Here is a 14,130-nt window from a genome sequence, read left to right as displayed (position 1 = left end):
ATCTGAGAAGAAGCAGAGATAGGGTTGTCAAGTTTCTCATTTTCAACCAGAGACTCCGGTTTTGGGGGGTCCTCTCTGGATCTCCAGGTGAGTCACCTTAATCTCTGGACTCTTAGCTTTCTTTCTTTTTTTTAGTTAAATTTTTAGGTGGTCTGGTTCACGAGATATACACCAAAACCTCAGCCACCACCCCCTTTCTGCAACATAACAGAAGTCAGCTGCTCTAAACCCTGCATTTTCAGGTTTTAGCCAATAAGTGAAATCAGGGTTGTGACTGACAAGAGATTTGCTGACCTCCAGGCAATAGCTAGAACCCATTACAAATCTTGAAAACAGTTTGCTTTTCCAGTTTGTCTGCACATCGGAAGTTGAGTGTGTGTATATGTTATACTTTTTGAATTATAAGGAGTCAAACAAGTTTAAATTTTATTGGGCTGTTGATGAGGGTAGTTTGTCTAATTCATATCCTGTTTTGAAAACCTTCCCAATATGAAATTTTAATCCATTACCCACTTTTCTGGGAATAAAACTGCAGTGCTAATCCCACATGCCTGGGAATAAACCCCATTGAATTCAGTAGAGCTTACTTTTGAGTAGACATGGTTAGGATTGTGCTGTAAATCAATGGGACTTTTGAGTAAACATAGCAAAGGACTGTGTTGTTTCTCTCCCACTCCAATTCTATTTTTTTAAAGCAACTAGGCAGGGCTTACATAGAATTATTAGAATTTATTACTTGCCCTTCACCCAAAAGTCAATGCTTTTATTTGGTAGGAAACTAATACTGTTGTTTTTTAAAAAAATGTTCTGCAATGACCAACTGGTTTTGACAACAAACTATTATATAGGGTGTATGTATTTTTACATCTCCAGTGTGTGTGTGTATGGAATCTCTCCAACAATCCTGTAAGGTAGGGTTGGAAACCAAGTCAGCTTACAACAAGAAATAAATACATTTAAAATCCAATAACCATAAAAAAGTTGCAAAGCAACTTAAAGTGGCATGAGCCTGAATTTTGGGTTGGGTGAATGAAGTTCCTTATCATTTGAGTTTGCAGTCCTGTGCATGCTTCCCTGTTGGAATATATTAAATACATTGGGACTTGTTTCTGAATAAATATGCATAGGATTGCACTATAAATATATTTACAGGTTGTGTAAAAAACAAATATCTTTGACATGCATGCTTATATAAATATTTATTTATTTATTATTTGATTTATTCCTCCTGGCAGGAGAGGAAGAAATAGTATTTCTTCATACTATGTCTCAATATGCATCTGATTTCACACTATGGTTGTACATTGTTATTTCCTCTACATTTAAGTTTGCCCTTCTTGCTTGGGGTGGGCATGGTCCCCCTTCATTGTTTTCAATGAGAGATGGTGAGTAGCCAATGGCTTTCAAGTAAACTTTGTAGCTGATTTACATTTTAAAAAATAATTAAAGGGATTTATATGCAGGCAAAGTTTATGATCCACACAATACATTTAAAGTACACTCAACTTGAATTTAAAGCACATGAATCCTGGGAAGAGTAGTTTCCCTCTCACAGTTATAGTTCCCACAACATTCAACAAACTACAGTTCCCATGATTCTGTGGTGGGATTCATGTGCTTCAAATGTATGTTGAATGTGCTTTAAATGCATGGTGTGGATCTGTCCTAAGTATGTTGTGCATTCATTAGTGAATTGAAAAGAGCAATTTTAAAAGATAATTTTTAAATGGGAAGGGCTAAAGCTCACTGGTAGGGCACATGCTTGGCATGGAAAGGTCCAAAATCCAATTTCTGGAAAAGACCATTGCCTGGCATCCTGAAGAGCCAATGCTAGTCCATGTCATCAGTTACTGAGCTAGATAGTATTAAATGGCCTAAGTCGGTATAAGGCAGATTCCTTTGTTCCTAAAATAGGAAAGAAACCCAAGGGCTGCAGTCATTCTAAAATTTATGTATTTTACTTACAACATTTCTATACCACTTTATTGTAAAAAAAAACTCAAAGTGGTTTACAGAAGGAATTAAAACAACATTATTGGCAAAAACAGTTAAAAGCAGGTATTTAAAAACATTCAAAATAATAAAACCAAAAATGAGTTAAAACAGATAAAAAACATAATAGCTTCTACAAGCATGGATAGGCTTGCCTAAACAAAAAATGTTTTTAGCAGGTGTTGAAAAGAGTACAACAAAGGAACCTGCCTAATGTCAATAGGCAGAGAGTTCCAAAGTGTAGGTGCTGCCGCACTAAAGGATTGATTTCTTGTAAGAACAAAACAAGTACTATGTGGTACCCATAACATGGAAAGCACACGTTGAACTTGGCCTGGTAGCAAATTGACAACCAGTGAAGATTTCAGAGCAGAGATATTATGTACTGACAGGGTCTCACTTATGTCAGCAATTGTGCTGCAGTATTCTGCACTAACTGCAGCCCCCAAGTCAGGTTGTGCTGTGTGGGGATTTCTTTGTCCTTGGCTGACTGGCTGCCAGGATTTTTTTAGTTTTGGTTTTTGGTTATGAACCCTGACTGGTTGCGGGATGCTGAGTTTTCTGCCTTATTCATAGGAATCTTGTTGTTGTTGACATGGTATTGCATTTGGGGAATCATCACTGTCTTTTGTTTTTCTTTTCTATTTGCATTTCATTTACCTCTGACCTCACTCCCTTACATCAGCTGATAAGCCCCTTAAACCCACTGATGATGCACCTTGTTGTTTGCATGATGGTTTGGTTTTTGCCCAATAGTGGTAAAATATAATTCACATACTGGGAAGTGTGGCTTCAATTGCTGCTGTTCCCAACCTACTGCCTGTGAAGGTAGACCAAACCATTTATGTTTTCTCTCTGTCAATTATTACTCACTGGAATTGGGTTGGCTGTCCAAGTGAGTTTATAGCAGCCCACAGGATAGGGAGGAAAGGTAGAGAATCTTCTTAACCCTTACTCATTTCCCAAACCTCTACCTGCAGTGAAGGGTCAAGTCTGTAAAGAGGTTTGGAGCAGCCACGTTAAAAGGCAGGCAGGGGATTCCAGGCAGGGGGTTGCCACCCCTGCTTTGATATCGATATCTTTTCATAGGATCCCTAGTCAAGCCTTACCAACAGCACACTCCGAACCATATCTACTCAGAAATAAGTCCTATTGAGTTCTATGGGGCTTAGTCCCTTTGTAAGTGTGTTTAGAATTGTAGCCTTCAGGGGCATCCATCTTTAGTCCTGAGTGCTCCCATCTAACATCTTAATAGATGTTTTAACATCTCAATAGTTTAATACTGTTTTAATGCTGATTTTATATGTTTATATGTTTTATATGTTTTATATGTTTATAGGTTCTTAATGATATGTACTTATTTTTATCTGGAAGCCGCCTTGAGTTCCAGTTTGGAAAAAGGGCGGGGTATAAATAAAGATAATAATAATAATAACATCTCCATAACACTAGGCTCCTTTCTTCCTACAGTGGCCTTCTGGTGACTGGCCTGGCCTGAGGGCAGTTTAACCCTTAAAGGCCCGGGAAACCTAATGAGACCTTACTAACTTAGCCCAGGCAATGGGGAGCTGATATATATGTTAACCGCCCAGAGAGCTATTGCTAGTCGGGCGGTATATAAGTTTAAGAAATATTTAAGAAATATATACTGTGTGTGTGAGTGTGTGGTGGCCATTTCTTCCCTAGTTTAACCTTTCAACCCGGTTCTATTTCAGAATGGTTTTGAAGAGTATAATGTGGCTAGACCCTTAGCTGCAACAGTTTTAGACCTCCACCTAACTGTGCATATGATCATTATAAATAATTTACCTTATTTAACTTTTCTTATGCGTACTACCAAATTAGGGTGAGTGACATTTGGTGGCAGAGCCGTCTGAAGCAGTATTTGCTGGCTGGCCCAGAGCTTTTCTGTAGAACAGAGATTGTGTGCTTATACAGTTAATTCTTGCACCTATAGTTTGGAGAGATATAGTTCCTCTCTGACATGCTGTCAAGCATTTCCTTACGAAAAGTGATGTTTATAGGTATTAATTTAAATTTTTAAAGTGAAACTTCTCTTAATTGCTTTCCTGGCAAGGCAAAGACCAAGGTAGTTAATTCTGGGAAGCTGCTGGCTCAGGAGAACTGAACTCACAGTTCATTAGCTTACTAAAATATTGTACCTGTAGAAGGAAACCTCTCCACACATGTACACTTTGTATGCTGCAGGATTCCCCACTGGTGCATCTACAGCTGTGTGTGAAAATTCATTCTCAGCTTTAACACATGTCTTCACACCATACAGGTGATCAATGATTCATCACAGAAAAACAAATTTAGTAATCTTGGCTTTTGAAAGTAACATATTTGAAGGAATTTCAAGTGAACAGTTCCTCTGCAAGTTTGCAGAGAAATCACGGCTATTAGATTTTATTCAAAACATTATGGTAGGATGACTTGTGCGATATACATTTACTTCCTTGTCACTGTTATTTAGTTTACACGACTATTTTGCATGTGGAAAATATTGTATTTAAATTGATTTGCTTTTTTGTAAACTTGACAAGCATAGTTCCTATTTAAAATGCATAAATTGGGGGATGTTATTACCTATGAAAACTTCCCCCTAGAAACCTTGTATAGTGACCAATGCCCCAACCCTTCTGCCCCCCCCAGTGGTCTCTGCCGCCCCCAAATGAAAATTGTCTCGCTACACCCCTGGGGGGATGGAAGCAAGATGTGGTTGACAAGGGAATTTCCTGCTGTATGGAGACATTTATCTCTTCCTGCTGCTTAAAAAAAAATCCCCTCATAGCTCTGTGCAAAGGGGCCTCCTGCAGCAAGAGCGAATGTTGGAGAAATATGCAAAACCAGCAAGAAGAAGCTCTGGACTGATTTCATTCCCCTCCTCTTCTCAGCGATACAATCAGATTTCTTCTGAGGTGCTTTAAGCTGAAGTTGAACATCGGCAGGAGAAGCCTGGGGCAGAGAGGAATTATCTTAATTTACTGAAAGATTGGCACACAAATAGCCCCCTCCATTCAGAACACTAAGCAGCTCCAAGGATTTATGTTTATTCTTACGGGTCCCTTGCAAATCTGCTCATGTGAGCAGCAAATGGAAGTAGGAGTATGGCAATAGAGGCCACAATCCACAGGACAAATAGCCTACTAAAAAGAATGTGCTAACCACACCAGCAGTGACTATAGATGTATAACGGGGTTTGTTTGTTTTTACATACAGGAATTTCCATATTAAGGGGAAACACAGATTATTTCTTAGGTCAGTCCGGCTTAGAGTTACCAGGTCTCCGGTTTTTGGCCGGAGTCTCCAGTTTTTGGGGGTTCCATCCAGCTTTCGGGCTAGCAGCCCTTAATCTCCGGACTCTCAGCTTCAATTTAAAAAAATAATTAAGTTTCTAGGTGGTCTGGTTCCCGAGATATACACCAAAACATCAGCCGCCCCTGCAACTGTTTAATCTGTTTAACTGATACGACACTGAAGTTGGTTCCTAGTTCCCAGTTCCTTATTTGCTTGAAAGTTCAAAACACTAAAAAAAAAGAGTTGACAACTACAGCAACTTCAAACCAAACTTAACATGTCTCTGAACCCCAAAATATATGTTGGTGTACCCTGTATGATATATCACAGTGATCGGGGGACTCTCCCTGTCAAGAATAACAATACATTTATGCAATCAAAATCATCAGGCTTCTCATATTATCATAAATACATAATGATGTCTGGAAATCATAAAAAATAAGTAACTGGGGGTGCCCACCCCAAAATCTGCTCTGGGCCAGGACAAATCATATACCCCAGGAAAGAGGAGGGTGTCCTCTACAAGATGCCAGTGCATCCCATCCGGCCCAGAGCTTCTGCTGGGCACTGGGCACGCACGGGTGCATCAATGCAAAATCAAAATGGACAAAAACACATCAAAAAAAATAAGTAACTGGGGGTACCCACCACAAACTCTATTCTGGGCCAGGACAAATCATATACCCCAGGAAAGGGGAGGGTGTCCTCTATGAGATGCCACTGCATCCCGCCTGGCCCAGAGCTTCTGCTGGGTGCAGGGCACAGAAGAGGGCATCTATACAAAAAGCAGAAAAAGACATATAGGAAAAATAAGTAATTGGGGGTGCCCAGTGGCAGACTGGCCAGGATGTCAGCTTGCCCAATGGCAAGTGGGCCCTGTGGGTGTCAGGCCCAGGATGAGACTCAGAAACCAGACCAGGGGTTGTAAGTAATTCGTGTTTTATTAGGGTAATGTCCAAACAAAGACTGTGTCTTCTCATGAAGCAACACAGAGATACAGGTCCTGTGGCATTGGGAGAAAGTTGACAGAGCAAGGAGCTACTTCCCACCTGTTGTTTAAGAAGGGGCCAAACGGGCGTGCAACCTTTCGCTCCTCCTTAACTGCCCCTCAGGTACTGCCCGCCTTCCCCCCCTTCTCTCCTGTCTTTTCAGCTGTCTTCTCGTGCGCGGTGAAGGGGGAAGCATCGGCCCCTCCTCTTCTGAAGTTTCCGATTCCAGTATGGGGGATAGGGGAGGGGCTGATGGTAAACTGCCTCGCCGCTTTTCTGCCGTGAGCAGCCCTCCCTCTTCTCCCTCTTGTTCTGAGCTTCGGAGAAGGGGAGGCGTGGGGATGTCCAGGGAGGATTCTGAAACTCTAAAGCTCTCAGGCTCCCCGTTGCTAGGCGACCCTATCACTGGCATTTCCTCTGCTTCGTTTTCGCTCTCCTCGAGCGAAGTTACTCCCCCTCCCCTTTGCCATCCATCTGAATCCTCTTCTCCCAGCTCCCCGGGACCCCAGCTCTGCCTCCCGACACCATCCCCCCTCCCAAGCTGTGCCCCCCTCCCCCTGTCTGGCTTGGGGCGGTGGGGAAAACGCTGATGGAAAAGTTTTACCAAATCTGGAGCATGCACATCAGCTGCATCTTCCCATGATCTGTCAGCCACTCCATAGCCTTTCCAGTGAATCAAGTACTGCAGCTTGCGACGTCTTATCCTGGAGTCTAAGATTTCTTCAACTTCGTATTCAAGCTGCTCATTTACCAGGAGCGGAGCTCCGGGAGGCTCATCCGGCCGCAACTCACTGGGAGGGGCGGCTTTCGTTAAGAGGGATCAATGAAACACAGGATGTATTTTAAACGTGTCAGGTAACTTCAGTCGGTATGCCACGGGATTAATTTGAGTTTCTATTTCAAAAGGACCCACCCTCTTGTCTTGTAATTTTCTACATTTGCCCGGCATCTGGAGGAAGCGGGTGGACAGCCATACCTGGTCTCCTGGTTGAAGGGGGGGCCCTCCTTCCTGTGCAGGTCAGCAACTCGCTTGTACTCCGTCTTGGCTTCATTTAACTGCTGTTTCAGTGTCTGTTGCGCCACTTGCAATTCCTTAAGAAAGTACTCTGCTGCCGGTACCAGCATTCCTTCTGAGCTGCTTGGAAAGACTTTAGGATGGAATCCATAATTAGCGAAGAACGGGGTTTGCTGAGTGCTGGAGTGCAGGGAATTGTTGTAGGCAAACTCTGCAAAATGCAAATATGATACCCAGTCAGTCTGTTGATAAGACACATAACTACGTAAATATCTTTCCAGAACGGCATTCAAGCGTTCCGTCTGACCATCTGTCTGGGGGTGATGGGTGGAGGAGAGTTTTAATTCCGTCTGCAACTGTTTCCACATTGCTCTCCAAAATTTGGCTGTGAACTGGGTTCCTCGGTCTGAGACTACGCTGTTTGGCAGTCCATGCAGCCGGTAGACTTCTTTTATGAATAACTTGGCCATTTCTTTAGCCTCTAAGGCCCCTGCACAAGGGAGAAAATGCGCCATTTTGGTAAGTAGATCTACCACTACTAAGATGGCTGTCATTCCTTGGGACTTGGGTAGATCCGTTATAAAATCCATGGAGAGGTCCTTCCAGGGTTCGTGTGGGACAGGTAACGGTTGTAACAGTCCTGCTGGTTTTCCTGTTTGTATTTTTGTCCGCAGACAGACAGAGCAGGACTTCGCATAGCTCTCAATATCCTGACGCATTTTAGGCCACCAAAAGTCCTTGGCCACGTTCTGAATGGTCTTGTAAATCCCAAAGTGTCCCGCTGTGATGGAATCATGGCACTGGCGTAGGATTCTGAGCCTTAATTCCCCTTCTGGCACATATCTGGCTGTTTTGAACCATAACAGCCCATTTCTCCAGTGGAAAGTTACTTCTGAGTCTTGACCTTGTCCCGTCTCCTGCCGATATTTTAGCATGTCTGCATCTTCTTGTTGTGCCTTTTTGAGTTCCTCTTCCCATGAAGGCTGGCATGATCCCAACGTTAATTTCTCTGGCGGGATCACGTACTGAGGCTGGTCCTCGGATTCACTTTCTTTGAATTGTGGCTGTCTGGATAAGGCATCCGCTCTCTGGTTTTTGGCTTGGGCATGATAAGTAATCTTGAAGTTAAACCTAGTGAAGAACTGGGACCATCTTATCTGTCTCTGGTTCAGCTTTCTGGCTGTTTGGAGGCTTTCAAGATTCTTGTGGTCGGAGCGCACTTCAATCTGATGAGTGGCTCCCTCTAGGTATTGTCTCCAGTTTTCAAAAGAATCCTTGATGGCCAGCAGTTCCTTCTCCCATACTGTATAGTTCTTCTCTGCAGGCTTTAACTTCCTAGAGAAGTACGCGCAGGGGTGCAGCTCCTTCCCCTCTTGGTCTAATTGCAGAAGGACCCCCCCGATGGCAAAATCTGAAGCATCTGCTTCCACGACGAAAGGACGGTTCGGATCAGCAAAGCGCAGAATGGGCTCGGTAGCAAACCTTCTCTTCAGCTCCTCAAAGGCCTTGGTGGCGTTCTCTGTCCATTGAAACTTCTTCTTTCCCGTTAAACAGTCAGTCAGGGGAGCTGTTAATTTGGAAAACCCTGGAATGAACTTTCTGTAATAGTTGGCAATAGTTGGCAAACCCTAAAAACCGTTGTACATCCTTTTTGGTGACAGGTTGGCCCCAGTCCAATATACAGCTTACTTTCCCTGGGTCCATCTCCACGCCTTCCGCTGAGATTCGATACCCAAGGAAGTCCAAAGACTTGAGGTCAAATCCACATTTCTCTAACTTAGCATACAGGTGATTTTCTCTCAGTCTCTTCAACACCGTTTTCACATGCTGGTCGTGGTCTTCCTGATTCTTTGAGAACACCAGGATATCATCTAAGTAACAGATTACATACGTGTCCAACAAGTCTCTAAACACATCGTTCATGAACTTTTGAAACACGCCTGGACTCCCGCAAAGCCCGAACGGCATGACCAGGTACTCAAACTGACCATAAGCGGTCAAGAATCCTGTTTTCCATTCATCTCCCTCCTTCATTCTGATCAGATTGTACGCTCCTCTCAAATCCAGCTTCGTGAAGATTTTTGCGGAGCGCAGCCGATCTAGCAGCTCTGAGATCAGGGGCACCGGGTAGCTGTTGGGATGGTGATCTGGTTCAATGCGCGATAGTCATTACTGTTGGCGTGTGCGTGTATAGATCATACAAGGATGGAATCCAAGAGTCGCATAGAACAGGAATAAGCCAGGCCAGGCAAGTTTCTTGTAAGAGTCTTTACTAGGCAAAGACATTAGACACAGTTCTCTTCACAGATAGCTTTTCCCCCACACTGAGCTTTTCCAAGCATCCCATCTTATCAGGCTTCCCAGCCAGCTGCTGACCTTGGCAAACCTGGCGCTCTGTTCTCACAGCTTAACCCTTCTGCTTCAGGTTTCACTCTCTTTGCTAAAAACCCTGTCTGTGAGTCTCACAGCCTGCTTCACTGACCAACAGCCCCCACCTGAGACTCACAGATTACAAAACTTCATTGTTCATTATTACATTTCTACAATATTAACTTTTCATTACAATACATATCAGTACATGGTTTGTTTTCTTACAGTTTCTATTTACATTTTCAGTTCAGTTCTTGTTTCTTTATTTCTTTATTCACACAAGTTTCACAGAGTCATTTTGTTCACTTTTATTTGATAATACATTTATATTTCATTCCTCAACACAAAACTTCCACATGAGATCCATTGTTTCTTTATCTATTGGTCCTTCTTTTTCCCATTCTACTGGATATTTATCTGTTTCATTATTCTGTTGTGTAACATTAAATGTGAATCTCTGAGGTGGTTGACCTTTCGTTTTTCTTTCTGATCTTCTAACATTATCTATTTCCATTTCTTCCTCACTCTCTATTTTACTTGGACCTGCACCTGTGTCTGCACTTGTACTTGGCATTTCTGTATCTTGCATTGCCATGTCTTCACCTCTCAGTCTTTTTACAGTACGTTTGCCACCGTGTATTAGATCAGTCAATGCAGTTCTTAATGGAATTTGCTGCCCAAAAGGAACATCTGCTGCTTCCTGCTTGCTTGCACTATCTAGGATAACTGTTTGACTGTCTCTCCAAGGTTTATCTATCACCTTTATGCTTCTGTTTAACACTACTTGTTGTTTCTCAGGCAACCAAACTCTATAATATGAATTCTGAAATCCCAAAATGCGTCCTGCCTGAGCTCTTGAGCCTAATTTACCATGCCTTTTCTGTTTTGCAACATGTACCCAGCATTTTGCCCCAAAACGTTCTATGTGTTTCACCCTGGGCTTTCTTCCAGTCAGTTTCTCATAGGGAGACATGCCTATTGTTCTGTGCATGAGACGGTTCTGAATATAAACAGTGTACAGAATGCATTCACCCCAATAAGTGTTATTCATATCAGCATCTGCTAGCATGGCTCTCATTGAATCCTGCAATGACCAGTTCCTCCTCTCTGCAGTTCCGTTGGAGGATGGGCTGAAGGGAGCAGTGAGACTCTGTATTATTCCCTTCTTTTCCAAATATGTTTTAAATGAATTACTGGTAAATTCCCCACCTTGATCTGATTTGATATTTTTGATAACAACCCCATATTGTGTCTCTGTCCTCTGTATAAATGCCTTTAATTTCTCTTCTGCTTCACTTTTCTTTTTCAATAAGAACACATGTGTAAATCTGGAGAAGTCATCCACAATCACTAAATAAAACCTTGCTCCACCTTTTGAGCACTGGAAAGGTCCAGCCAAATCCACATGTATGAGCTGATAGGGTTCAGTGGTCGTGCTTTCACAGCTCTTATTTACCGGAGTCACAGTCATTTTTGTTTTATAGCATACTTCACACTCATCCACATGCTCACAATGTGTTAATTTCAAATCTTGACTATGCTTTGGGGTGTTTTGTACCTTTTCGAAATGTGCGTGTGCTAATTTTCTGTGCCATTCATGTAAACAATTATCGTGTTTATCTTTATTAACTCCTATCCAAGCACACGTGGGTTTATCAAGATTGCACTCAACCATAAACATTTGGTTCTGTAATTTCCCTTGCATGCATATTTCACCATCCTTTCTCACAAAACATCTATCCCCTTCAAATGTAACTTTACAACCTATTTGAGCCAATTTTCTTACTGATAGAATGTTATATTTTAAACCAGAAACCAATAACACATCTGTTAATATAGTTCCCAAATTACTCAACCTGAGCGTGCCTTTTGCAATCGCGTCCTGAGTCGATCCGTCAGCCAGATAAATCTTCTCCTGCGCCGGCTTTGAAGTGTAAAATAAACTAGAGTCTGTGATTAGGCAATTAGACGCTCCACTGTCGAGAAGCCACTTAGAGTTAATGAGTTTATTGTCCTCCTTAGTAACAAAGTTCACGCTTGTTCTCTGACTTCCAAAGTCCCTGTTATTTCTCTTCTTTAAACAATGTCTCTGTATATGTCCACGGGACCCACAAAAGTAACATATTTTATCCTCTTGCCTGCTTCTTTGATTTTGTTGTTGTACAGCCACAGTCTCTTTTAACTCAGTTTTCTTATTCTCTTGTCTTCTATTCCACTCTTGTTGAAGTTTCTGTTCTACAAAGTCCAAATTCAGATGTCCGTCGGGTAAAGTTTCCAGACTAGAGACCATGACATCCCATTTTTGATCAAATGAAGATAACAGTATATAGACCATCTGAATGTCACTATGATGCACTCCTCTATCTTGCAGCTCAGCATTTAATCTACGGAATTCAGCCAGATGCTCTGTCATAGTCACTTCTTCTGTAAAACGCATCTGATAAAGTTTCCGTGCTAAACACAGCCTGCTCCCAGCAGTTTGCTGCACATGAGCGGCTCTTAGCTTCTCCCACATCTGATTAGCTGTCGGCTCATTACTCACCAGCAACAGTTGAGAATCAGACAGCCCCAGAGTAATAAAAGCCTTCGCTTTCTCGTCTTTCTTCAACCACGCTGCTGAAGGAGCTGCCGGAGGGGTTTTTTCTACAACATCATTCAAATCTTCTTTAATCAGAACTGCTCTCATTCTCCATTTCCAGCTGGAGTAGTTTACAGCATTCAGTCTCTCCATTGGCATCCCGGATGACAGGTTTACAGCCATGTTGCCCACTCTTACTTGCCTCTTTCTTGCACTTTGTTTCTCTATGCACCAACGTCACGTCAACTGCTCTCGAACCCGCTACCTTGTATGATAAGCTGGGCCCATAACCCCTGTTGGCGTGTGCGTGTATAGATCATACAAGGATGGAATCCAAGAGTCGCATAGAACAGGAATAAGCCAGGCCAGGCAAGTTTCTTGTAAGAGTCTTTACTAGGCAAAGACATTAGACACAGTTCTCTTCACAGACAGCTTTTCCCCCACACTGAGCTTTTCCAAGCATCCCACCTTATCAGGCTTCCCAGCCAGCTGCTGACCTTGGCAAACCTGGCGCTCTGTTCTCACAGCTTAACCCTTCTGCTTCAGGTTTCACTCTCTTTGCTAAAAACCCTGTCTGTGAGTCTCACAGCCTGCTTCACTGACCAACAATTACAGGGTCTGAGTCCCCCCCCTTCTTTTTCACAAACAATAGTGGCGCTCCAGCAGGGGACTGTGAGGGGCGTATGAATCCTCGCCTCAGGTTTTTATCCAGGAATTCCTTCAGGGCCTCCCTCTCAATCTCTGTGAGAGAGTAGATTCTCCCCGATGGGATGCTGGCTCCTGGCACGAGATCAATCGCACAGTCGTAAGGGCGGTGGGGGGGTAAAGTCTCTGCCTCTTTTTCATCAAACACATCTTTGAATTCTTCATACTTCGGCGGCAGGGTCCCTTGCTCGATCTCTTGCACTGCCCCTGCTAAGGTGTTCTTGATTCCTTCAGGTTGGCAGTTCTCCTGACAATACTGTGAGGTGAACCACACCACCGCCTCCTTCCAGCTTATTTTGGGTTCGTGCTTGGCTAGCCAGGGCATTCCCAGAATCACCTCAAAGTTCGAGAGATCTGACACGTATAGCGAAATGAACTCTTCATGCCCAGGGATTTGAAGTTTCACTTCCTCCGTGGCTTGTGTCACTGTGATGTTCCTATATTAATGTATATATGGTAAGTGTTGGTTGTTTAGAAGATACATGGTAAGTAGTGAAAGAAGAGGGGGAGTGAATGGGCAGTAGAATGCTAGATGATTGGCTGAATGTTTAAAATGGCTGAACGTATAAAAGGAAGAGTGTGAGTGGAATCTAGGAGGAGAAGAGAACTGAGTGGGTTGCTTGGTGGGGTTTAGAGAGTTGTTTGACAGGAGAGAGTGGAGAAGGAGGGAGGTGGAGTTCGGATTAGTATTGAGAAAAAACCATATGCTTATGTGCTTTAAGAAGAAATCTTGTTAATCTTGTTAGCTTTGTTATCTTTAATAAATACTTAATTTGGTTTACCAAAGGCCTGATCCTTGACTGGGGTTTCACAGACCAGAAGGGAGGGTAAGGTAATGACCAAGGCTGAAGGGGAACAAATGGTGGCAGCGGTGAAGAGAATAACAATACCAGTATTCAGAGTCTCTGGGAATACTAGTATTGGGACGTTACTGGTGGTTGCCTAGCAGGGGGATCTGTTGAGATCTGTGCTAGAGCGGGGAGAGAAACCATATAAAGGACAGTCCGGACTGGTGGAGTCCCTGGTGGTGCCTAGTGACAGGCATTAGCCACGCGCAGGTAGGAACCTGACAGGGAGAGCCAGGGAAGGGCGTCACAGTCACCCCTCCTGACTTCAGGGGTCTCCCATCGATGGTCTCCACAGCTAGGGGAGTGTCCAGTTTCCACCGGGAAATTCCATGA

This window comes from Rhineura floridana, chromosome 3 (genome assembly GCF_030035675.1).
Source record: "Rhineura floridana isolate rRhiFlo1 chromosome 3, rRhiFlo1.hap2, whole genome shotgun sequence".
Classification (NCBI taxonomy): Eukaryota; Metazoa; Chordata; class Lepidosauria; order Squamata; family Rhineuridae; genus Rhineura; species Rhineura floridana.
The sequence above is the reverse complement of the archived record's forward strand: the minus strand, read 5'-3'. Positions refer to the sequence as shown.